Below are 27,768 nucleotides of genomic sequence, written 5' to 3' on the forward strand. Positions count from 1 at the left end.
CGATATGTTTCCTTTGACCCTTGCACAAGGACTGCGTGAGTGTCTTCATAAATCATGTTGGCTTAAGAGCTAACTTCACACACTCAATGCAATTACTTATGATTTCCCAGCAATTTGTGAACTCATTTATAAAAATGACCACTTTTCCGCCTCCCGTTTTTTTTTTTTTGTGTGTGTTGTGTTTTTCTTCTATAAGATGTGAATGTGTATGTACTCTGAAGGATCAGTTTTTCTTATTTTTTTTTTTTGTTTTTATTCCAACTCTACTCTATTTTTATTTTATTTTTTTTTTGCTTCTTTTGTTCCTCCTACTTGTTCGCACAGGATGTGAACTCTTAAAAGGAAATAATTTGTAAATTTTTTTGGACTCTATTTGCTTAACGACTTTGTTAGTGCGAGTACTTAGTTAAAGATTGTAAAAGAAAATAAAGTGCTTAAGAGTTTAAATGGTGCAGCGTATATACAGAGAAATAAAAACAAAATAGAATGCATGAATAATTTTATTTATTCAAGGCAAATACACATTTTATTTCTAAGTAAATAAAAGAAGAACATAATTTGAATAGAAATAAATAAAATAATCTCATCCAATTAAATTTGTATTTTTTTTTGCCAAAACTCATTTCATTTTTGCACAAAAAAAAAATAACATTGTTCGTTCTTGTTGATTCTCATCATTTTGAGTGATTAAAAAATTATTACAAACATATATTCGTTGCATACTTATTGGAAATTTATTTGAAAAAAATTTATGTTTTAAAAAAAGCATTCACTAGCGATTTAGATATGGTATAGAATTAATTCGCAGCAACAATTCGTGCTCAAAATATGAATGAAAACATTAATAAAGAAAATTAAGTTCAATTTTGGCCGCCATTTTGTTTTGAATCTATTTGCGACTTTCACTTGTAGTTCGGTTAATTTTTTTTATTAGAGAAAAATATTATGAGAAAAAGTTGTAGTAAATTTGCCTAAAACATGTTAAGTAACTATTTTTTCTAAAACCTACCATTTCACTTTTTCTTATATTAACTACACATAGCTACTTTTTTTAATTTAATATTTTTCGGTTTAAATAGTGACTCTAAGTCAAATGGAATGTGCATTAATCAAATTGCTTTCGACAGTAAATTGTGAAAAATTGGATTTCAAATTTAAAGTTAAGATTAAGTTTAATTTTTTAAATTAGTTTTAACTGATTTTTTTTTTTCTTTTCAAAAATGTACGTTACCAGTTTTGTTTTAAGTATTCAATGTTTTTACTAAGGGCTCGCCTCTCGACATTATATCAGGTTTTATTTCTGAAGTTCATACCTGTGAACATTAGCTATGTTTTATTATTCCCGTGATCCAGATCAGATCGTTGTATTTATTAGCGTTACAATAGCGAGATTTTAAATTTATTTTTGTATGGCATACACGGAGACAAAAAAATGCATTTTAGAATAAGATGATGGCCACCTTAAATCCCGCCCTTCTAAAACAATACGATTTCCGCTTAAAACAAGTGGAATCCGCTTAAATTCTGTTAGCTTTAAGGTGAACTTCATTTATTTTAATGTAAATTTTCATCTGAAAGAACCGACAAAAAAATTTTAATTTAAAAATTTTAGTCAGGCTTCTTCTTAAGTTGCAGTAAGTCATACGTATTTCCAACAGCGAAATAGACTGATGGTAAAACACTCGTCTAGAAACCCAACATTTGTAGTTTCGATCCCCAGTGGCTGTCATTGTTTTTTCTTTTTTTTTTAAACTAAAATGTATCCACATACAAATAAGATAATTTTTCCCTTAAATTAAGTGGATTTCTTTTAAATTTACGCATTACAATAATTTGATGAAATATCGGTAGAAAACCATGCAAAAATCCGCTTAATTTAATGCGGAATCCGCTTGTTTTGACGATTGACAAACTCCTTATTGTGGTATATTGCAGGGAAGCTTCAATATAATATTTTATTTACCCTGCAGAGTGTGCTTGCCGGAAGTGCTCTAGAATCTTGAAACAACTTTGTTTTGCAAAAATTAACTCAAACAGTTTCTGAACCTATAAAGTGCGCCCCGACTATGACTGATGCCATTTTATGATGAAATGCTGGCTAGCCAAAGAAGGGTATGAATGCAACAAAAGTAATTATTCGGAATTTGAGTTATATTTTCTACCGACTTCCAAAAAGGAGGAGGTATTCAATTCGTCTGTATTTTTTTTTTGTTTTTTTTTTATGTTTGTTACCGCATAACTTTGGACAGAGTCAATCAATTTTGATAATTCTTTTTGTATTGGAAAGCTAGTGGCTGCAGTGTGGTCCCATTTCAATTTCGTTCAGTTAAAGCCATAGGAACTATTAAAAAAAACATAAAACCCCGTTTTGAATCATAGAAGTCGGTTTTGTTTTTTTTGATGAAATTTATATTAGTGATGAAATTTATAACCAAAAGGCGTTATTTTAACAATAAGGAGTTTTCTGTTTAAGTAAAAGTTATATCTTTAATCATTTTTTCAAATGCTTTCAGTTAAAACAATCATTCAGCAAGGACAACTTAAAATTTAAAATTCGATTTAAAAAAACTCATTAAATTTTATAGTAATTTAATATTCGTGCAAAAACTCTACCTAATCTAATCTCTGCAAATGAACGAAAACTCATTTGAAATTTAATATCAGGTAAAAGGCACCCTGCGCACGATTTAACTTTCACCAAATCATAATATTGCCTGATGGTGGTGCTTTTGCTATGGTAATGCTTGCAATGTGTTCGTGTCAGTGTTTTTTTTTTTTTTTGGGTCTGTGTTTGTGTACAGGGCCATCATTTGCATCCGTAAATCATCGCCATCGCGCTATACACAATCCGATAAGCTATTTTAACCTTCCAAATACGCCAGACAAATGGGACAGCCGGCCATGGCCTCTCTCTCGTATGCATATATACGCTCGTACAGTTTCAAATTAAGATTATATTCCAAAGTCCCGTTTGATACGATGACACTGGCTCACAACCACACCATTGCCACCATTTTACCACCATCTCACTCTGACATCGACCCCAAAAACTCTCTAAGCACCACCGTTTTCAACCCAACCACCCACCTATTCTCATCCGAACCCGAACCTTAAACCCACAATGGCACATATCGCTCGCGCTAATCGGGAACACATCGCATCGTCGTCGCATGCCACTCGAGAGTCGAACGAGACCCATGACATCCAGATGCTGAAGTATTGCCGGTCCATGGCGTCCAATATGCAGCACGATGGCGATGTTTATACATGTTTGTAATAATAACACATTCGCATGGTTTTCAAAATGGCTCCTAAAACTATGCAACAACACAGCTCTAGAGCTCACTATCACTGGTTTTGCCGTCGTTGCCGCACGCACCCGCCGGCCATCAGAGGAAAGCGCAACAAATTTATCGCATTTGTGGGACGGACGACAGACGCAACGCAAAGGCCTCTCTTTAATGTTATTATCCAAAACGTTCAGCGATGATTAGTGCGTCATAATGCGTAATTGTTATTTGAATGTTACCGTATTTTCAGCTTAAAATAACCCCTTTTGCACACTCTGCACTGCACTACACACACTCCCTCTTGCGGAGTTTTAGTCTAATTATTATATAAAAGAGTTTTAGTTTAACGAAACCTCAGTCCATATTAAAATAGCCTGAGGATTGCCATTAAACGCACAAGTGTGCAGGCAATAATGGTGGCAAGTTTTGTATATAAAAATACACTTTGTAATCATTGTTTTTCGATAAATATTAAAAAGATTATTAAATTTTATGTTGGAAATTGTTGCAAAATCTAATCTAAATTTGAAAATTTGCTAATTTCCTAAAAATAAATAAATGCTTAGTGAAAATGCATGATAATAGGTATGAGCCTGGAAGCATTTTGATTCAAAAATTCGTTAAATAAAATTATTTAGAAGAATTTTTAAAAAAACTGAGACCTGATGAAATGCGTTAACTGGAGAGTTTTTTCAAAATAATCATAAAAACTGCTCAGGGACACATTAAAACAATATCCGAAAGCTAAACTTGATGCACGATGACAGGAGTCAGATGAATAAAAGTAACTCTTATGTTTAAGCTTTTTATCGAAAAAAATTGAGAAATTTTAATTTTATTTATTTTTAAGGAATTTCATATAATTATGTAAGTAGTGTAAACAAAAAATAAAATCTGTTTTTATAATTAATTAAACACCGATTTTAATGAACTTTTACACAAAACCAAGTATGCAATTTGATTTCTTGAAAAAAAGGAATTTTTAGAAAAAAAAAAATTCGAAAATCGTTAGAGTGGTTTAAAAAAAAAAAATAATTTTTTTTATAGATATAAAAATTTCCTAACATTTTTCAAAAATAAAAAGTTGGTATGACATTTTTAAGAAAATATTATTCAACAAAAACGAAATTTCGATTGAATTCATCAACACGTTTTCAAAAAATCGATTTTTCAAAAAAAAAAAAAAAAATTGAAATATTTTTTTAAAAATCCAAAAATGTGTTTTTTGAAAAATGTTTAAAGTTTTTAAATAACGTTTGTTTTAAAGTTTTTGTATAAAAATTTTGGTTGAAGTCTGTTGTGTCGTTTACTAGAAATTCATAAACAAAAAAAAAAACCGTTCTTTGACAGGTAACGTTACAAAAAATATTTTTAATAAAAATAAAAAAGTTGGCTCTTATGTATGTGTAATACTATACACAAAAATTGTAATCAAAATCGTTAGAGCCAGTTTTGAAATAAATTAACTTTTCTATTTCCGTTATATGACAGGTACTGTTAGTTTTGCTCCTTAACAAAAAATTTCAATTTGTCCTCCCAACACAGTTTGAAGAAAATAGCTCCAGTAGTTTAGGCTGCAGCTTGAGGTTGTTACAGACAGACAGACAGATAGAATTGCCGGACCCACTTTTTTGGCATTCTCTATCATCGTAATGTCATGTAAAATTGTTATTTCGAGTTCGATTTTTTTCCGAATCCTAAACTTTGCCTATATCGCAAGTAAAAATGGAGACAGACAAGGTTGCATACTATCACCAATATTGTTTTAATTGGTGATGAGTGGTGCACTTCGCGCAGCTTTGACAGTAAACGGAGAAAATCAAGGGACTTTGACATCTTATTCTATAAACGTACACTGACATTCTCACATGGTTATGAATCTCCATCAAAAATGATAACAAGGGTGAAGCGAGAATTAGCAAATCAGGAGCTGAAAATCAATATTCGCAAAACAAAGATCATCAGCCTCAAAGCCCGGCCATTCTTTCATAATTATTTCTCCCAGGGGCGTATATTCCATTGGGGCAAACAAAGCACCAACCCAATGGCCCTCAACGAGAAATTATGTAGTTAAGAAACCTGTTAATATAAATAAAATGTAACTCAACGGAAATAAAAAAAAAAATATGTTTGGTTGGAAATATCTCATGATCTTGGAAAGAATGAACTTTAGTGAAATCAGTCGATAGTTCAAAGGTGATCAAGATTTGGCTCGTTTGGAGTCAAACAGGTCAAACATTTTTTTGACGTGATAACGTCATATAAATCGATGAACCATGGCAGCCACCACAAAAAAGTGACGCCATTTTCTCCCGTTCCACTCTCGCACTTTCGCAGTGCCGCAAAAATTCCAATTAAAAATTAAAAATAAACTATTAGAGATACAAAAATCTTCTATAGCTTATTTAAAAGATAATAACCTAAAGTTAGATACATTTGAAGGATTTCAAAAAATGTAATCTTTTAATATGGTAAATAGGGGTAAAACCAAATTTAAAAAAATTGGCTATTTTCTAAACGCGAAAATAAAAGAGTTGAATTTTTTTTAATCAATAGATAAATTTATTGCAAGACTGACAATGGTATAGAAAAAAATCTAAAAAATTTCAAAACCAAACTATTAATGGTTTTCTAAAACTAAAACATGAGGTAGACCTTTGACAAAGTAGTGATTATAGGTAGGAGAATTTTTTTTTTGATAATTTGAAAAAAGTCATTCAAAAGATAATAAAAAAAAGGTAGGGTACTGATACGGATTTTTTTTTAAACTCTGCGTTTCGAAATATTAATTTTTGAAAAATACCTACTAACCTTCTTATTTTGGGGTATTTTTGGGTGGGTTTTTATTTTTTTAAATTTTTTGTAGTATCCAAAAAATCTCAAGCTTATAGAACCTGTAGTCTATGACTGTGCGCATACATGTGCAAAAAATTGGTATTTCAAAATGGTTTTTGACCGAATAACGGGAAAAACAAGTTTTTTTTGTCCCAAGTTTTTTGACCTTTTTTAACCGTTTTTTATTTTTATCTTTTTTTCTTCAACAGATAAATAAATGAAATTTATATTGTAGATAAATAATAGACAGGACTATATCTTTGCAAAATTTTAATCAATTTTGTAGTCAAAATTTTAAGATAACGGTAAAATAAAGTTTTATTATTCAACAAGTTCTATCTTTCGATCTAAAGCAAATACAAATTTGATTTATTTTTACTGAGCATCCTTATAATGTTACCTTTCATTTGGTATATCACATATAACTGTACATTCACTACAAGCTACACAATGTTAAATTAAAAAACTTGCGAAATACCTCAAAACACCTGTGGAGATCTGTTGATCATGAACACAGCCAGCAGTGTGGGAAGTGCCGTAATCTCAGTTTTCTAACTTTTTTTCTAGGCATCGCAGAAATAAGATTGAAACGTCATATGAAAGGTGAAATTATAAGCTTTTACATGATATAAAAGTTTTCATAAGTTGTCTAAAAGAAATTGATTCAATAGCTTGAGAACATAAAATTATATGTTTTTTTTGCTTTTTTTGATGAAAATTGATCGAATTCAAAAAATTCTAGCTCTTTTTGTAGATGCCATATAGACATGATCGATATATATATTTTGAGCTGAAGGAATAAGCTTTCAGGTTGTATAAAATTTATTATAGATTGTTAAAAAAAAATGAATTTTTGGGTGATATGATGGAAATGATTTTTTCACTTTTTCATTAGAAACGATTGTTTTTAATAAATTCTTTTAATACTTTTTGCGCATTGTAAAAATTTAAAAATGGTTTTATTATTTAGAAGAAATATTTGGCTTCTTAATGGTATAATTTTTTTTTGTAAGCTTTTAAAATAAAAAAATTAATATAATAAGAAATAAGGTAATTTTTTTTAAGCTTCTTCTTTTAAATTATGATTGTTTAAAATAAATAAATAAACGCTTCAATTGACTCATTTTAAAAGCACACAACCTGTTTTCTTACGAAGTTATCACGTAAGATCATCGTCCGTAAACCAGCTTTACAGACAAGCCCTTTTTTTCTATTCACTCGAGAAAAGAATATCAGAAACTAACTTCTAAACTTTTTGATGTTATTTCCCCATTTTATTGATATGAAACGATATAAGATTTATGCTAGCTTTTAACAAAGGTAATTAAGTTTTGTTTAAATAAATCCCCTACTTCCTTATTTCTTTGAATGTTTTCATTGTGTTTAATTTGTCTTAAGAGCAGTTATAACCTAAAAGCACAAAAACCTTTTCATACTAAGCTCCATACGAACCATTAAATACAAAAAAAAGAACAAGAAAAAAATTGCTCATTTTAAAGCCAATTTTGAAAACAAGCTTCTTAGAAATCCTTGAAATTACCATTGAAGTTTGAAAATCTCCTTGCATAAATGGCAGCTTACACTTGTAATTGACCGTTTAATTTGATTCTACTCTCTCCACTTTTTTTTTGGTATAGAATAAGAGAGGGAGCGGTGAGTTTTTAAGTTTTTTGTTAAGTACCAACTTTTTCTTTAAAATCAATGTACCTTCAAACATACATATTATAAAGCCTGGAAACCACCCCATCCATTAGAATTACCTTCCCTCTGCCCTCTCCCCTTCCTATACTTGTTCGGGAATATTTATTAACTTTTCAAGTGTTTTTTTGCTCTTTTGGTCTCTCTTTTCTGGGCTCTTAAGTATTGAAACAACAAAATATTAATACAAAAAAAAAAAAAAAAAAAAAATCGACGATACTGGAGAAGCCACTTAGCGTCATCATCATCATCATCATCGTCGTCGTCGTCATCGGTGAATTGGCCGGAGAAAACTTTTCTAACTTTGTCCGTTTTCAAAGCGCTTAAGTATTCGATTCATCGTTTTTAATTATTTTCATTTATTGTTTTCCATATTCCGCCGTGTATACACTTTATATTGCCCTTCTACCCTCCTTACCCCTCCCTCCCCTTCTTTGCGTATGGTATGTGAATTTGTGCGTACCGTATACAAGGCAGTTTTTGCATCAGTTACTGGAGAGGCAATTACTCGTTATATATTCTTTGACGGATGAGGTTGAAGGCCAGAAATGGCAGGAGGGACTCAGGAGAGCAATATCGCAGAGACGCTTCCCTTTGTCCTTAGCAACACAATTCCTTTTGCCAACGAGATGGCGGGGCGGTTGTTACGGTGGAGAGATATATGGTGGTTAAACTGCGAGTAAGCGAATAAATGAGCGTCGACTTGTTTTGTGTGTTTTAATACCTTTTTTCCGCCCTTTACTCCCTGATTTATTATTGTTTTGTTGCATGCATTTAAAGGCTGCACCCATTTCCACAACAACAACAATAATAAACAACAAAAGCAAAATAGAAAAGGAATGAATATAACAACAACTCCCACTGAATGTTGATGGTGGTGGTAGGTATACCCTTCCGGCAGCGGTGCGGCAGCCCTCTCGTATATATTGTGTCCGCATGTTTCAAAGCCCCAAAGTCCAGTCTACTGTGATTTTCGCAAGAGTTGGTGCGTTACACAGGCCAATGCATCTGCCATAAAGAATAAATCAAACACTCGTCGACTTTTGACTTCGCGCGCCATAGTTTTTGCGTATATACAAATTGGATTTCGTGTTGTTAATCCCGTTGGGGTGCATCCGGTGTAACTTTGAATCCATGGGCATCAACGCAACGCAAAAACGGCCATTTTTTTGTTTTTGTTTCTTTGTTTAAAATTTTTTTTTTCTTTCGCATTGTTTAATTTTTTTTTGCTGAATTGCTGACTAGCTAGCTAGCAACCAGTAGTTGAAGTATTTATTGTTGTGGTGATGTTGTTTGATATAGAGCTGTTGCTCATTTAAGTTTTTTGTAAAAATTTATAGTTGTTTTTTTTTTTAGTTTCATTTTTATTAGTTTCATTAAAATAGACAGAAATATTCGTCTGGAATGAAAGAAGTCGCGATTTTTTGATAAGCAAAGGATCTGACGATCTGATTATTACACAAGTCAATAAGACCTTAAAGCTTTTCGTTTAAATGACAGCCAAATTGACATTCTACCCACTTCTGTTTCATTTCCAATGAAAACTACCAACAAAGCACCATGTCAATAATCATATTTTAGCGTATTCTGAAAATCCAAAACTACATACATACTTCATTCACTAGGTTAGGGAATATATTGGAAGCTTCAAAATCCGAAAGAGATTATAAAATCGGTCGAATGACTCGACTGATAAAGTGGCCTTATTTTTTAAAGCAAAATTTTTGTTTTCTTTTATGATAATTTAAAAAATTTTGGTGTAAAAATCTAAAAAAAGTAGTTCAAAATTAATTTTTTTATTGTAAAAATTTCTATTTTTTTTTTTTTTTTTTTTTTGTTAAAAAATATAGATATATTTAAATGTTATTTTGACGTTGTTTCATTTCAAATTTACAATAAAACTGTAAATTTAAATTAAGATAGAATTAAATTAAAAAAAAGAGCTTGTCTGTTAAGCCAGTTTACGGACGATGATCTTACGTGATAACTTCGTAAGAAAACAGGTTGTGTGCTTTTAAAATGAGTCAATTGAAGCGTTTATTTATTTCAAACAATCATAATTTACAAGAAAAAGCTTAAAAAAAGTTACTTTTTTCTCATTATATTAATTTTTTTTTTATTTTAAAAGCTTACAAAAAAAAAATTGTACCATTAAAAAGCTAAGTATTTCTTCTAAATAATAAAACCATTTTTAAATTTTTACAATACGCAAAAAGTATTAAAATAATTTATTAAAACAAATCATTTCTTATGATAAAAAGTGAAAAAATCATTTCCATCACCCAAAAATTCACTTTTTTGATATAACAATCTATAATAAATTTTATACAACCTGAAAGCTTATTGCTTCAGCTCAAAATATATATATCGATCATGTCTATTAGGCATCTACAAAAAGAGATAGAATTTTTTGAACTCGATCAATTTTCATCAAAAAAAGCAAAAAAAACATATAATTTTATGTTCTCACGCTATTGAATCAATTTTTTTTAGACAACCTATAAAAATTGTATATCATGTAAAAGCTTATAATTTCACCTTTCATATGACGTTTCAATCTTATTTCTGCGATGCCTAGAAAAAAAGGTAGAAAACTGAGATTACGGCACTTCCCACATTGCTGGCTGTGTTCATGATCAACAGATCTCCACAGGTGTTTTGAGGTATTTCGCAAGTTTTTTTAATTAAACATTGTGTAGCTTGTAGTGAATATACAGTTATGTGTGATATACCAAATGAAAGGTAACATCATAGGGATGCTCACTAAAGTTAAATCAAATTTGTATTTGCTTTAGATCAAAAGATAGAACTTGTTGAATAATAAAACTTTATTTTACCTTTTTTCAAAATTGTGACTACAAAATATAGATATAGTCCTGTCTAATATCTATCTACAACATAAATTTCATGTATTTATCTCTTGAAGAAAAAAAGATACAAATAAAAACGGTTAAGAAAGGTAAAAAAAACTTGGGACAAAAAAACTTGTTTTTGCCGTTATTCGGTCAAACGCCATTTTGAAATACCAATTTTTTGCACATGTATCCGCACAGTCATAGACTACATGTTCTATAAGCTTGAGATATTTTGAATGCTACAAAAAATTAAAAAAAATAAAAATTCACCCAAAAATACCCCCAAAATAAGTAGGTGTTTTTCAAAAATTCATATTATTTCGAAACGCAGAGTTTAAAAAAAAAAAATCCGTATCAGACCCCTACCTTTTTTATCATCTTTCAAATGACGTTTTTTAAATAGTCAAAAAAAAAATTCCCCTACCTATAATCACTACTTCATGTTTTAGTTTTAGAAAACCATTAATAGCTTGGTTTTGAAATTTGTTAGAATTTTTTCAATACCATTGTCAGTCTTGCAATAAATTTATCTATTGATTAAAAAAAACTTCAACTCTTTACATTTTCGCGTTTAGAAAATAGCCAATTTTTTAAAATTTTGTTTTACCCCTATTTACCCTATTAAAAGATGGAATTTTTTAAAATCCTTTAAATGTATTTAACTTTAGGTTATTATCTTTCAAATGCACTGCGAAAGTGCGAGAGTGGAACGGGAGAAAACGGCGTCACTTTTTTGTGGTGGCTGCCATGGTTCATCGATTTTTTATAAGACGTTATCACGTCAAAAAAAAAAAATTAATTTGATATGATAAAAATATCAATTTTTTCTTTTTTTCGGTGTGATTCTTATCAAATCGCTATTCTGATTCTGTGCAATAGTTGGATGAGAATAAACTTTTCACAAAATTCTTGCATTCTTTTTACTTTGTGTAAAATCTTAAAAATTTAGTTAAATCATTTAAAGTGATATATCTTTATCTATATGTAAAAGTCCATCATAATTGAACAAGAAAAATAATTAAAATACCCGCTTTATCAGTTATACTCTTCCTGTACAAATAAATTGAAAAAAAAAACTATTAAAATTTTTAATTTACAAGTGGGATTACCTAGGTGAGATTAAATCCAAACACATTTCACAAAAGGATAAGTCCTTGCCGAGAGCATATTTCATGCTGAAAATTCCAATTTTCCTCCTAATCCAACTTCTCTGCCTCAAAAACGGTTCTGATGATGCTGTCTTCTTTTCACTATACTTACCATTGCCTCCTCCTTGTCTCATTTATATCGTAGTGAAAATATTTTATACAAAATAAAATACAATTTGCAACTATAATAATCCCATTAAAGTGAGGAAACATTTCATTTTGTACTCAAATCCATACAAATGACGTTTTAAAAGCACTCCACTTTGTTCAAAAAACGACGACACGGACGACTACGACTACGATGATGATGATAATGATGATGATGGCGACAAAGATGGGACGCTCTTGAGTCGTTGTCCTCGTTCGTCGTTATCCCCGTCGGTGTCTGTGCCGTGGTCGTTTGTCGATGTGGCCAAAACCAGGCTATCCTGAAATTGTTTATAGGTAGAGTAGAAGTGTGCACAAGTTCACGAACATCCTGACGATACGATATAACAACTACTTGAAACTCCAACTCCATTTTTAAGGGAACTCTGTTTCGACCAAACTGGGGCCCAGCGAGAGAGTATAAATGTTAGAAAATTAATAAAAATGGCATCCTTTAGGAAATGTCCGAAAATATTGCCCTCCCCATTTATAAAGTGGATCCCGACCGACTCCACTTTGCTCCCAAATGATGGAACCACACACACACATACCAATCCAACACTATAGGAAACGGAATCTAAGGATGAGAATGGTAGAATCTCTCAACATAATAGCTTCGGACCATTTATTCAATCCAAATGTGAACATTTTTTGGGGTCAGGGCAAAGCAGCTCTTTGCTCTGCTGCTACCGACAATCCACGCCATGGAATGAATGCATGGCATTTATAAACCAATCTCCATCTTGATATTTATTACACAGGAGACAGGACGAAGGGGAGGAGTGGGCAAGTGGGAGTTGAGAGAGCGATTCCAGGAGAAACAAATCATTTGCTACCAGTTCCGCCGCCGTTGTTGGCACACACATGCGATTTCGGCGAGGCAGGGTTTAACTGAGTAGAGTATGCATCAGGATCCTTGCAATTCTATAGAACATCCTGGGTATCATCTCTTATTTTTTTTTTTTATTCACTCTAAAGCTCACTATATTCTATATACCGCCATAATGTGATTTCACATTTCAACTTTTCAAGAGCGTATAAGAGAGGAGAGATATAGTTAATGTCCGAAGTCCAGACATATGGCTCTAGCACATGCTTCTTGCTTGGCTCAATGACGACATCGTCATCTGGTTGGGAAAGTAATATTTAAGTTTCTTCTTCCGAAAAATTCACTGAATTCAATTTTAAAACTGAAATTGAAGGAGTTCCGGAAGCGAGGTTAGCCCAGTGCACATGTTATGAAATTTATGTTTTCAAAACTAACTGCTGGATGATTTGAAGAAAAGACCACACACACGAAAATTGGTTTAATATTTCATTTTATTTGAGTCTTAATTTGGTTTTTCTAGGAACATTTTTAATAAGGTACAATGTCGTTCTTCCAGAACTTTTGTTAACATTTTTTAAAGTGTTCTTAGAATATAAAAATATAAATATTTTATTGAAGAAAATATAATAGGGAAAAAGTGGTTTCAGTCAAACTTGATATTTTAGTAAGTTGAAGATCTATGGGTATTAGGGAAAAGCTTAAAGTCAAAGGTGACCTTTTCAGATCGTCAGATCTTTGCAAAGATTTATCTTAAATTGCTTCGACTACTTGACACTGCACTTTGAAATATTTATTACGGGACGTTATAGTAGTTGAACGGCAGTAAATTGACTTGTTGGAATCGTCACAAACAGATTTTATTTTAAGATTTTACCTGGTGCAGGTTTTCATAAATATCATAACATCTACGAGTTTTCTGGAAAACTTGTGAATCACTTTTTTGTTCATTATTGTTATCTTGATAAGAAAAAATTTATAAAACAATATGTTTATTATGCATTTATCGAAGAAAATCGGCCCCAAAGTCAAAAATTATCATGGGTAAGAAAAAATTAATTCCATTTAAAAATTAATATCTGAGCAATAAAAAAAGATATTACCATTTTTTAAATGCAGTAACAAAGACTAGAATTTCTTCTAAAAATCAAGCCATTACTGTAGTTTCTATCATAAGTATTAACGGAGATATTAACATTAACATGCGTGAAGGTATACCAAAGTAAGCGTTTTCTTAAATCATCGCTAAAGGTTATAAAATTTGCAGATAGAGAGTTACTGTTGAACAATTTTTTCTTAAATATACCCAAGAATCATCCCCTAAAATGTTCTTATCTCATTACGGGACACCCTGTATAACTGTAAATAGTTATAACATTATGAACTGTGATTTTTGTAGACTTCCAAAAAGGAGAAGGTATTCAATTCGTCTGTTTTTGTTTTTTTTTTATGTTTGTTACCTTATAACTTTGGACAGAGGGAACCAATTTTGATAATTCTTTGTATTTTGGAAAGCTGGTGCCTGCAGTGTGGTACCATTTCAATTTCGTCCATTTTAAACCATAGGAACTATGAGAAAAACCATTTAACCCAGTTTTGGTCCACGGAAGTCGGTTTTGTTTTTTTTTAATAAAAAATGATTATCTTTTTCGGAGACTGAAGACGTAGCCTGCTTGACGGGATCGGGTCAAAATTCTGGCTTCAAAATTCTGCTTTTTTAACGAAAACTCTGTTTTCAAAATTCTGCTTTTTAAAATTCTGCTTTTTAAAATTCTGCTTTTCAAAATTCTGCTAGCATTATACTTGAACAAAAAAATTCTGCCAATTCTGTTTTTTTTTTATAGCATTTGCGCTGAATAAAGAAAAATACACCTCATTAATGTAATTCAACATTGGTACTTTCCTAAATTTTTTTTCGGAAATGTTTAGTATTAAAAACCTATTCTTAATATTTTCAAATTTAATCATTTATAAAACAAAATTTAATATGCATTCAAAGAATGACAAATTATGTAGGTAAGTTATCAAATAAGTAGATAATTTTTCAAGAAGATGATTTTACAGAATTTTGCAAAAAAAAAATTAAATTTAATTTAATTTTTTGCAGAAACTTGAAAAACAGAATTTTGAAAAACAGAATTTTGAAAAACAGAATTTTGAAAAACAGAATTTTGAAAATCAGAATTTTGAAAGCAGAATTTTGACAAAAGAATTTTGACCCCAACCCCTGCTTGACTTATGGATGCAAGAACAGTTTGCTGTCAGTTTCAAATATCACAAAACGGAGTATGTTTTCGGCCTATGGTACCGAATAAGTGTATTCTCAGTGTATTCTCGAACGGGTCAGTAGTTAAATTCAATAATTTTATTCTCAATAAAATTTAAAAAAAACTCTTCGGTTTAAAAAAATTGTTATTTATAAAGAAAATTTCGCTTCGAGAAATTTGTTATGAAGAACCTTACCTAGTAAGAAAATATCATTTATTTTTTAAGAGTGCGACTTACTAATCGCTTCTACCGAAATTTTTGTTGAAATCGATTAAGTTGTTTAGGAGAAAGTCAAAGATCAAGAACGGTATGTGCACTAGAGTGGGTCAAAAAAATGGAAATGCGTTTTTTTGATTAGGTACTTCGAAAACTCGATTGCTAGACACCTCTAGAATATACTCACCAAATATGAGCTCTCTTTATCTTAATGGGAAAGTCCTCCGCTTTTCAATTTTCCATTTTTACATCAAGCTTCTAATAAAAAGAAAATATTTTTTTATTTATTGAATTTTAGGCCAATTTTTTTTTTACATATTCTTGTAGAAAATTGAACGCTCTACAAAAAAGGTTAAATACACTTTTTTGGATTATCTAACCGTTTAGTAGATATTTGAGGTCCAAAAATCGAGAAAATCTTTAAAAATTCGTTTTTTGTTCTTAATTTTGTAACAAATTGAAAAATTATAATAATCAAACGCGCATGACATATTCTTTTAGGAAACAGATTGCTCCACAAAAAAGGTCTTATTAACTTTTTTTATTTATCTCACCATTTGAAAAATATTCGAGGTCAAAGTTAAACAAAAATATAAAAGCTTTTTTTACTTTTAAAAATTTTCTAATTCACTGAAAAGTCATTATTATTAAATTAGTAAAGTGGATTATTGTAAGGGCTTAAATGTTCTACAAAAAAGTCTTTCGCATCAAATTGGTTGCTTTAACCGTTTAGAAGATATTCGCATCCAAAATAATGCCCACTGATTTCAATAGTTTTCTTATGGTCCCTATGCATTGCGACTTGACCTATAAATATTTTTAAGAAATTTTTTTTGTGCTCATTTCATTTTAAATCAAAGGCCACAAAATAAGTTGCTACGAATAAGAATTCGAAATCCACAAAAAAAATATATTTTTGCGAAATTAGATTTAATTTTTGCAAAAAAAAAACCATCATTGTTAAGCTTCTGCCTTTTAGAAGAACTAATTTTCGATTTTTAACTTTAATTTTTTATAAAATTAACAATACTATTTGTTGAAAAAAAAAATTATAAAAAAGTACGTATACGCCATAGTGACTGTTTTTTTTTTAGTTGTTTTCTTTGTACGATATACGTTTTTTGTCGAACTATAAAACAATTTCTATGAAGTGCAATAATGTATTTTTTGACAAACTATATATATATGCTTAAGAAATATATTTAAGTAAGAATAAAACACAGTTCACTTTCTAGTCAAGATCTGTGGAATAAGAACAAATTGACATTTTTTTTTTTAAATGAAGTATTGCGTAATGAGACTTTATCAATAATTTACCATCTTACAATATCGATTGGAAACAAAAAATAAAAAAAAAAGTTGAAAATGATTCGACCACATTTCATGAGGACTATTTAAAAAAAAAGTAATAATTACTGCCGCTTAACGCCTACAATTCCCTGCCACAGACAATATTCATTGGCAAGCAGAAGCAGCATCGCGGATATTAACTTAATGCTTCTGTGTTTTTATTTTGTTTTATTGTTGTTGTTGTTACTGCTGTCAACATTGCACGAGAGTATAAATTGAATAAAATCATTCCGCATTGCCAAAGACGAGAAATAAATTGCCTTCATTTCCAAATATCAGGATGACGCACAAAATACTCTATACTCGAGGCATTTATTATTTTTTTTTCATTTGCTCCTTTAAGTATATTATTTGCCATCATGCACCATATTTTTATGATTTTTTTCCATTTATTTGGAAAATGAAAAAAAAAAAATAATAATAATAATAATAAGGTAGGAAAAGATCCATGTGTGTGTGTGTATGTAAAAGTACATAATAGGACCAAGAATAGGCACACTCATTTACAAATGCTCATTTCCCAGCTAGCAAGAACGACAATAAACTCCGAAACGTATAACAACTAAAATCTAATAAAGGCGCACAAAATTCCGCCATATACAAAAATGTTGCAAAATCTTCTCTTTCTCGCTGCCTCATGGTTTTCATAGTTCATAGAGAGACCCACCATTCCAACCACCTGCAAAAGCTAGCTGCGATGTGTTCTGCCAAAAAGGAAGAAGGAGGCATATTATCATTTTTCTTATTAAGCATTCTAAATGGGATTGCAGAAAAGCATATAAACCGATCCGGCTTCGGCTTCCAATTCCTATAGAATTTCGCCCTTCCCCATCTCATTACCTGTTAACGGTGAATGCTTGTGATAGTGGGTAGGTTTATACAGAAAGAAGGGAGTCGTCATTGTAGTCGATGGCAGTCAGTGGCGGCATTTGGTCTTTGAGCCTACATATATAGAGTAGAGGTACCTGGGTTTTTCTTCTTCTACTACATTTTGCACGCCAGCTGCTCATCAATTCTGATTGTTAATCTATTTAAGTTGGGAGCCCCAATTTTATTCATGGCTTTTTGGGTCGTTTTGTTGTAGTTGTTGTTGCTTTTGTTGATTCGTCCTATATGGATATTGCCATGATATGGGTTTCCATCGAACAGACAAGTTGAATTTTCGGAATCAAAATGGTTGATTTTGGGTTAGAGTGGAGAGACTCTGGGGTGGTAAAATTCGGGAGGACTTTTGTGAGCTTGTTCTCCAATCTTGGCACGAGCAGGTACGAGAAAAAAAAAACATTTGACTATGAACATTAATATGGCATTCCATGTTCTGATTGTTAAATGTTTTAAAGGTTCAGTTTAATTTTTTTATATTTTTTTCATTGATTTTCATTTAAGGATTTTATACAGGATTCACAAAAAAACTTTAAAAAAATGGATGCATCAAGTAAAAGAGGGGATATGAGCAGAGAATGTTCGTATTGGAGGACACAAACAAAAGGACACACAGGTTGGAGTCCTGCAGGAATTTTTTCGACAACAAAACGTTTTTTCAATTAAGACCCATTCATTTAGGGTCTAAGAAAAAAGGTCCTAAATTGAATAAGCTCATATTTTGATGCAAAAAAGTAAACAAACGTCCGATCAGCAGAAAGAAAAAAAGTATCCTTATTTCCCGAAGGTCATAATTGTATTTTTTAGGCAAACATTTTCTATAGGTACAAAAACGAGGTCCAAAAAATTTCTTTATTTTTTCTCAAGAATCAAGTCAAAATATTCCAAATCAAATCAATTGTTAAAGATTTATGATAAATTGGCTCAAATCAATTAAGACCTTAACTTAGCCGAAAGTACAGCAACAGCAAGAGGTCAAAAATATCATTGAAAAATTAGGACACTATTCACCTAATATTTTTTTTTTTTTTGCTATGACAATTTACCGAACATACAATTTAAAGTAAGGGTCCTAGAATGTTGCCATTAGTTCGCGAGATTCACAAATGATTGAATAATGTTTTTTTTTTGTTCAAGAAAAAGATCTAAATATCCCTGGAGGTCCTAAAAGATTCTTTAATGAACTGAAGAAGAGCCTAAGTATTCAAAGAAAATGAGGGTCTCAATAAGAAAACCGTTTTTTTTGCACACAAAAACTTCAAAATAAAACAAATAATCAATAAATTCCTTAGATCAAAACCTTGAGACCTTTCTGGAAGCATTTCAAGTCTATTAAAACTAAACAATCACACCCAATCCCTCACATAAAAGAATTTTCCATTAAAGGTCTTAAAAAATTCCAGAGATCAAGAAAAGGTTCATGCACCTTCGTATCTGGCGTTTTTCTATTGATTAAGCAAAGTCGCCCATTCAACCCCTGAAAGAGAGATCCAAACGAAATCACACTGAACCCCCAAAATCTTCTTCATACTAAAAAAAAAGAACCAAGAGTTCACAGGAAATCATGAGTACATCTTCTTCTTAAAAAAAAATATTTTCTAATTTTCATTTTTTTAAAGAGGGTTAGTGAAGAAACAAAATAAAAAGTGTCAAGTGTCATGAGGTCCCTGGGGGTCTAAAATATAAAAAAGGCAGTTGACATTTACGAATGATTTGTATCCTTATATTTCTAAATCTTAAAAAAAAAAATAGAGATCTGCTTTTCTCCAAAGTGTGTCGTCGTATTCTTGTTTGACCCCATAAATATGCCCAGCAAAAAGGGTTCTCTAGGAACTAAAATTCCAAGAGGTCTTAAAATGCATCCAGAAGTTCTTACCATGAAACAAAGATCAAAAATACTCTGAGACCCCTGTTTTGAGAAATTTTTTTTATTTCATCTGTCATAGAATGGTCTCAAATAGAAAAACTAAAAACTGGGTTTCAAAAGATGCAGGTCTTAAACAACTACATGTTTTTTTCGGTCATTGCCCCAAGAGATCCTTATAAAAACCAAAATAAAGAGGGGCACAATTCTCTAGAAAAAATTACTATTCATATATTTAAAGTTGAAAAAAAAAATGGTCAAAGAGGAATTCCAAAAAGTGACAATGGTTTCTAAACTTTTTTCAGTACAGAGGTCCTAAAAGTATATTTCAACTGAAATATTTGGTTAAGACCTGAGAAAAATACCTCAATTCACGATTTAATGAAAAAAGGACCTCAAGGGTTCAAAAGACCATACTTAAAAGATGTTTAACGATAAACCGGTTCAGACCTCAGCGGAGTAGTAGCTTGCATGTACTAAAACAAAGAAACGTTACTATTACTTCAAATAACCCAAAAACTATCATGAGCATGTTCACACAACACAAATCGATCCCAAAAACTAACCCAAAATATAGCCATTTATTGAAAATCCATCTAGTAAAGACCTCTAAGCTAGAAAAAAAGAGTCATGCCAAAGCAACATGGTGTTAGCGTTACCTGTTACCAAAAAAAAAAAAAAAAAACTTAAACCAAATCACATCAAAATGCAAGTCCTTGACTGCTTTGTGTTAGGTAGGTATACAAAAAAAAAAAAATCACAATATTTCAGTTTGGATATCGATTGGCTGAGATCTGGAGTCCTATTTCAGTTATGTGATTTCCATTCTATTCCCAATACAAAAAACTTTCAAAAAAAAAAAAAAAAAAGATTCCTTTTAAGTCTCGACAAACAACAATAACACGTCCTAGAATGTTGAGAGTGGGAGTTTGGATAGATGGATAAGTGAGGGAACAAAAAAACTTTTTAAGATGATACCCTTGAGAGGTATCCTTCTTCGAAATATTCACCCGAAAATACCCGCAACACCCGTAACACCTGTTCAACAGGTAGGTGGTGCTTCTTCTCGATTCGACTTTTTTTTGGGGATGTTTTTGAATGAGTATGTGTGTGTGTGTGTCTGAAGGGGGGGGGGATATACTAAACAGGAATAAAATGTGAACAGGAGCTTTTTTTTTGTCCACATAAAGAAATATAATACCATCAACAGGTGAATAATAGATTCGCCAAGGATTTCCAATTTCATCGCGCGTCTCTTTTTTTTTCTCAACAAGAAGGACCAAAATCAGGACGAGGACGTAGACGAGAAGGATATGAAAAGACGACAACGAAAATTCGTAGCTCTTCGGTTGTAATCATATTGTGCACCAGTTTTCATATTTTTTTTTTGGGAATATTTTAGTGACTGACACTGGTGTCTGCTAAGATTTCTTTCCTTGTGTCTCCATGAAGCCAAAAAGGAAAAAAAAAAAAGAAAAATATGAAAATACAAAAAAAAAAAAATAAAAATTGTACCAGAATATTTAAATTTAATCTTATTTGGTTTTATGATTTCTTCGTCTTAGGCACTTTTCGACTTGGAAAAAGAAAGAACGATATGGCTTTCTGTCTCTATTCTATAAATGCCATAACACCAGGAAACGAAAAACAGGTGGAAGGACTATATAAAAAAAGCCTGGGAACTGGGAATATATCTCACAGATTAAGGGGAGCATAAATGGGAAATTTGATTTTTGTTGATCCTGCTTGCGTGTGGAGGAATGAGGAACCATCCCAACTCAAGCCATAAGACCTCGTCCTTAAATGAAAATGGAGGATGATTTTCTTAAAGGAAAATTTAATTATATATCCAAAAGGTGGTGGTGGTGGTGTTGAAATGGGTTTCCCTTCTTTTTCGGTTGGTTTGGGAAACGTGCCTCAATTGAAATGAAGGAGAATAAATTCGGTCGTTTTTTTTTTTGTTGTTGTTCATTGTTGTTGTTTTTGTTTAATATTTTTGGCTTCTTTGTTGATAGGGAAGACCTGTTACGCAGTTATGTACTTTGGGATAAGTTAGTTAAGGTTTATGCAGCAGAAGAGAAAGTACGTTATAGTGAAATTAAAGTTTAAATTAATTTGAAAGAATGAGGGTTTGTTTTTTTTTTTTTTTTTTACTTATAGCAAAGAAGTTTGTTGTTTTTCGTTCTTAGAACAAAGCAGGGTAAAGATTGGAAGAAGAATTAAAATGCTTTTGTTTTAAAGGTAATTTCTTTGATCTTCTAGAGCTTTGATTGATGTTATAATCGAAATTTAAATTGAAGTTCCGTGATAAAAAGGTGTTTTGAGAAGAAAAATGATAAGTGTCTATTAATAAAGACGGTGATTGGAAAATGTAAAAGCTATATGCGAAACACTTTATTCAAATGACAGACATTTGATGTCATCAAGATTAATATATCCCAAGTAAGTGTGGGATGCTAGAGAATGATCAAAGAAAGGTAAAAAGGTCACAGGTATAGTTGCTATTGTAGTTGAAGGCTAAGTGTCGTAAATGTAAAATTTTAATTTAAATAACATTTATTACGAGTAAACTTAAATAAGGTCTATGTGTGAAAAAATTTTATGCTTCTTTATAGAACAATTTTGCTTTTGATATTGTGAGCTTGATACTGTGTTCCATGCATTACTGGCTTATTGCTTCACCACCATCAGTGAATAATTACACTGGTCAGCAAAATTTCTCCTTTTATATGTTTTATGAAGTTTCTCAACTGTATTTTACTGTTTTCACATCGCTTATTTCAAATCTACCCTCAGTTTTTTTTCTATTAGCTCTAGTTTGGGAGATACAGTTACTTCAAATGTATAGAGAAAAATCGATTGTAGAGATTTTATAACAAAAATATCTCGAAAACGTGATCTAATAGAGAAATTCTGCTTTCGGATTCGAGTTCAACACACCCAAAACCTCTGGAAAAGTATTATTGTGTTCCTGTAACAAAAACACAGCTAGCTAGGGAAATGCTAACAAAGTAGCAAAAAATCGATTACACTGGTCGGCAACGGATATAGAGCAAGAACCAAACCCTACTTTTCGAGAGGAATTTTGTGTGCTGAGTCCGAATCTGAAGTCAAAATTTCACTGGCACGTCACGTTTTTGAAATAATTGAATATTAATAGGTCATCATTGACATCGAATTACATCACCGTTAATTTTTTTTTTTTGTAAAACTGCTTATGCAATCTCAAAACGCCGCCATATCAACACGTCCTAAAGGTATTTATATTTTTTCAAAATTATTTTTTCTCTCAAAGATATTGAAAAAAGAAATTTATGATAGATATTTCAAAATCTTGATTATTTTTTTCAAAGTAATGAATGGTTTTTTGAATCAATTCCATCTTGAGTCTTCTGATTTGGACTTATAAAGAGCAACATATTACGGAAAATATATATTTTTGACTAAACATAAAAAAACTCAATTAAAAATTAGTTTTTGAAGCTTTATAGCGAAAATAGTGATGAGTATAGCTCAAAAACTAGACGTGATAGAAAAAATCTGTAGGTACATAGTTTTGAATTCATCACACTAAAGTCAATCAAAATCACCTTATAAAGTTCTTGCTCCCGACTTTTTTTTAGTTTTTTGCCGACCAGTGTTATCGAGATTTTTTAACGGCAATAGTTAGATATATCGAAAACGCGAGCTGATAGAAAACGGATAAATTCATCAAACTTAGTAAAAACAAAACCCTTGTTGCCCATTGTTATGAATAGTAGCAGCTACTTAAGTTGAAGTCCAATAAGAACTTTAATAGGTAAGTGTTTTAAACATTAAATATGACCAGGACTATAACGTTTTACGAGTCAGTTTAAAAAAAGAAGATTTTAAAACTTCAAATTCGAAAACCCAAATGAATAAGAAAGAACTATCGATAATTAGTAACTGAATGATTTGAACTATCGAATAGTTCATTCATTCGAATAAAAACTATCGAATAAAACTATTCAAATGAAAAAAACTATCGTTTAAGAAAACTATTCGAATGAAAAAACTATCGAATAAAAAAAACTATTCAAATAAAAAACTATCGTTTAAGAAAACTATTCAAATGAAAAAAACTATCGTTTAAGAAAAAACTATCGAACAAAAAAAATATCGTTTAAGAAAACTATTCAAATGAAGAAACTATCGAATAAAAAACTATCGAATGAAAAAAACTATTCGAATGAAAATAGTAACTAAAAAAATGAATGAATGAATTAATGATTTAAAACTATCGAATGAATGAATATTTTGCAATTATCGATAGTTTGATAGTTTTTATTCGATAGTTCCCATCACTATTTCAAATGCTAGATTTGAACAAAGTGGATTTATAACATTTAAAGAGAGTACCTATAGCAAATAGTGAATGAAATGCCATGTTCCTTAATGTACTTACAGTTCGATAGAAAATCGCGAAACAATTCTTTATGATTTGATTATTTACTGGCGCTGCTGGATTCTAGGTGCGTAGGCAGATTTTAATTCAGCAACTTTACTTGAACTGGCGACAGTTTAACAAATGAACACAAGATTTCAATTTCTAATTTTGGCAATTTATTTTAAAATGCCTAAATGTGACCAATTATTTCCTTGTTTTATGAAATACAGGGTGTCCCAAAATATGGTAGGCCAAATTAAGGGCTCTATGAATTTGGTAACTTGTTCATTACAAATCCTAAGGTACGGTTTTAAATTCGATTGAATGCAGTTATTTTGAAAAATTTGAAAGCAACACCGCAAAAATAATTGTATTGTGTGACAATGGTTTATTGTTTGAGTAACGGTCTATGTTATTGCAGTTTGTTTTTCAAAAAAGTAGGTAGGTATAAAAGTTTCCAAAGTCGAAGTTAAATCGAAAAATATTACCATTTGAATTCAACCAAACAGGGTTTACCAGATCAAAAAACAAACGTTTGATCATATTTTCTGTTCTCCAGTTTTTTTTTTTTATGATAAATATTTTTCTTGATAAATTACAAAATTAACAACAATATTTTGTGCTTAAAGTTAAACCAAACAGGAGTGAATTATCCAACGAACATAATATATACCTAGTAAAAAAAAATGATTTTGTCAAATGATCCAAATTTCTTTTTTTAATCTATGAGTTTTGAATTTGTTATACGACTAACGACCTTCCCAAGTAACAATTTGGCTTGCATAAGGTCCAATTTTTTCGATTCGACAAGCTTTAGTTTGCATAGGTTTCGTTTAAGGCTTAATTACGCAAGTCAACCATTTTGGAAAGAAAGGAGGTCTGCTTAAGACTACCTAGAAGTGTTTACAGGAAGCTTTGCAAATTTTAGTTAAAGAAGGCCTTCTTAAGACCTTTTTGAAACGTTCTAAGGAAGACTCGTATTTTTAAGTGACAGAAGACCTGTTCCAAGAGGTTCTTTTAAGTATGCAATGCTTTTATCTTTTAAGTATGCAATATTTTTTCTTTTAAGTATGCAATGTTTTTTCTTAAAAGTATGCAATTTTTCTAGTGCATTCGAAAAAAAAACCTTGCATTTCAATGTGAGGTATCAAGTAGCTCCCTTTTTTCCACTCATCTTTAATGTTCGAGTGTGGCCTACTGGTAGAGTGCTGCGCTGGTATGCGGAGGTAAGTGAGATCGATTCCTGGCCGGGCAATTTTATGAAATTAAAAAATGTGTTCTCGTTCAATTCAAATAAAATTCTTCCCATTTCAGAACAACAGAAAAAGCATTGCAATGGTCGAAAAGAAGAAAAACAAAATAGAAAAAAATTAAAAGAAAAATAAAGAAAATTCAACATCTTATAACAACTTCTATAAGGCCTTATTATAATATCCAATTATAATGATTATTTCCTTAGCGAAGCTATAGCCTCGCTTAAATGTTTCGTTGTTTGGTGAAAAGCCCTGCATAAGGTCGTTTTACGCTGTTCGTCACAAGCTATTAGCTTGTGGATTGCCTGTGGAGGAAGGTCTTAGGGAAATTCGGTAATGTGCGCCAAAATGATTTGCATAAGACTTGTCCTTCTTCTTAAACAAGTCACAAAATAGTTTGCATTGAACCTTATGCAAGTTAAATTGTTACTTGGATTCTATGACCGAATGCTCAATATAACAGTTAGTCTGAGCCATTGCGATGACCTACGTTTGCCTTCATGTAGGTATGAGATAAAAAGAGCATCAAAAGTACTATTTTTCTTAAAATTGTTATCACAGACTGTAACGGGTGTGATATAGTTACTTCAATTTGGATCATGGTGTTGTGTGCTATTCACTAAATAAGGTTTTAAATAGCCTAAAAACCTAATGTATTTAGTTACATTTTGTTAACCTGTCTTTCAATGTTACAATCTTCTAAGATTAGATTTAACGGGTGTTACGTCAATCGATTCTGTCTACTTCGATGACTTTAAGAAGATATATTGTAGACTTTTGAATGAAAAGTCGTGGATATCGTATTCAATAAGAAAAGAGATTTTATTACGTTTCCAGTAAGCATAATATAAAATTAAACTTATATTAAAATTTTAAAGTAAAAGGTACATTTAAGTATTGAAATACCGTCATTTAATTTTTTAAACGTTCATTTTCATTTTTTTTTTTCCTAAAGTGGTCAACTTGCATGGAATTACCCTTATTAGTGGGGGGTAGCCACTTAAAATCTTAAAATGAATTAATTTTAAATGAATGCTATATTATTGAAAAAGCTTAAAATTTTTCAAGTCGATTCCCTAATGTTATAATATCGACCTTCAAAAACCACTGTAAATCAAATTTATTTTTTAAATCACCCTCAAACTACCTACACATACTCGTATATATGATTGCTCGCCTATTTATTATTTAATGGAAAAATAATTTCTAATAACAAATCCCATTTAACGATTCAAAACGACACTTTGCAAGCTTACACACACAATCCCCGCAATTTATTACATATTTTAGTAGTAAATCCCTTCGAAACCCATGAGGGACACAACCCCGATGTGATAAAGCAACAGCAGGCAGCACAGCTTCTAAAAAAAAATATAAATAACAAATAAAAACAAAAAAAAAGAAAAGCAACAAAAAATAATAAAAAAAAAAACCTGAACAGGATTTTGACATCGAAACATTATGTATTAATTTATTTATTCCATGAAAAAGGATATGCTACTTATATCCTCATGGCACAGCCATGCCCGTTTTCGTGTTTCATATATACATATTCACTCGCCAACTTAACTCAACTTGAGGCCCAATATCTAACACGAAACTGAAACACCCTCATTTGTATGTTTCTCAGGCAAACTTTTGCCTAAACTTGAAGGATAACACTTGAATGTATCAAAAATTGATCGGTGCTCATGTCCTGATTGCTATGCGTAACTGACAACACTATAAAGGGGATACCTTCAAAGCTATTATCATAAATTATACATACACAACCGCACTTCTACCATATTGGCACCGTGTTGGTCGGTCGGATGGGTGATATGCTTCGTCCCCTCATTTGTTGCATGACCATCTTTCAGGATGGATCCTTTGCGATGGGATAAACCTTTCCATAAAGCTCTGCGAAGGTCGGTCGGGCTCTGACAAGAGTTTTGGGTTAAAATCCACACCTCCCGAAATCCCCACCTTTGGATAATAATCAAAAATTCATGCAAATCGTAAAAGGACCAAAAGACGAAGATGTGTAGCTAGCGCAGATGACGTTCACTATCATACACAGCATCACAGAGATAGTTAACAAATCAATTTGGATGCCGAGTTTTCGGCTTTAAATCCCCGACTTAGCCTTCGATGTATGTGTAGTGAAAACCAACCACCGCAACCTGTTGTTTCCTATTTTGATGCCGATACCAACTTGATGGCCTGGCTAAGGCTGAGTTGCAAACATTCAGTACACATCACGAGAGGTAGATTAGATATATACAAAAAGGATATCTCATATCCTGGGCATCATGTTCATTTGCCTTTTAGTGCTTGCGTGTGTGTGTGTGCTCTTTAACATCTATAAATATTTTGGGGTTTTAGTTTGTTTGCCCCTGTCACTCTGCCGCTGTCTCTCGGGAAAGTATCTAAACGCCATTTGCCACATTTCCCTCTTAGCCCAATGGAAAACCTACTTAAAAAGGCTCCAACTTAATGGTGCGCGTGTTTTTGTTTGAAGGCTCATTTATATGACTTTCCTGGGAGCGAGAATTTATTTATTATTATTATATCTTTGTTTGGCCCCGGCAACACAATATGGCTTTGGTTAAAACTTTTCTCCAGGAAATCTATAAAAAAAAAATATTTTGGAGCACGTGGAGTATTTGTTAGTCATTGATTTTTGGTTCGATCTAATGATAGTCTATGACTTTGAAATCATGGGGCTTTTTGAGAATCGATATTGACT

At 31.4% G+C, this 27,768-nt stretch overlaps 1 protein-coding gene across 2 annotated transcripts in view; it reads right to left on the reverse strand.

Annotated features, from left to right (window-relative positions):
- LOC129910278 (homeobox protein 5) overlaps positions 1-27,768 on the reverse strand; it is an 84,257-nt gene that overhangs the window by 46,437 nt on the left and 10,052 nt on the right. The window lies entirely within an intron of this gene.

The sequence above is a fragment of the Episyrphus balteatus genome, chromosome 2 (assembly GCF_945859705.1).
Source record: "Episyrphus balteatus chromosome 2, idEpiBalt1.1, whole genome shotgun sequence".
In the NCBI taxonomy this organism is placed as follows: Eukaryota; Metazoa; Arthropoda; class Insecta; order Diptera; family Syrphidae; genus Episyrphus; species Episyrphus balteatus.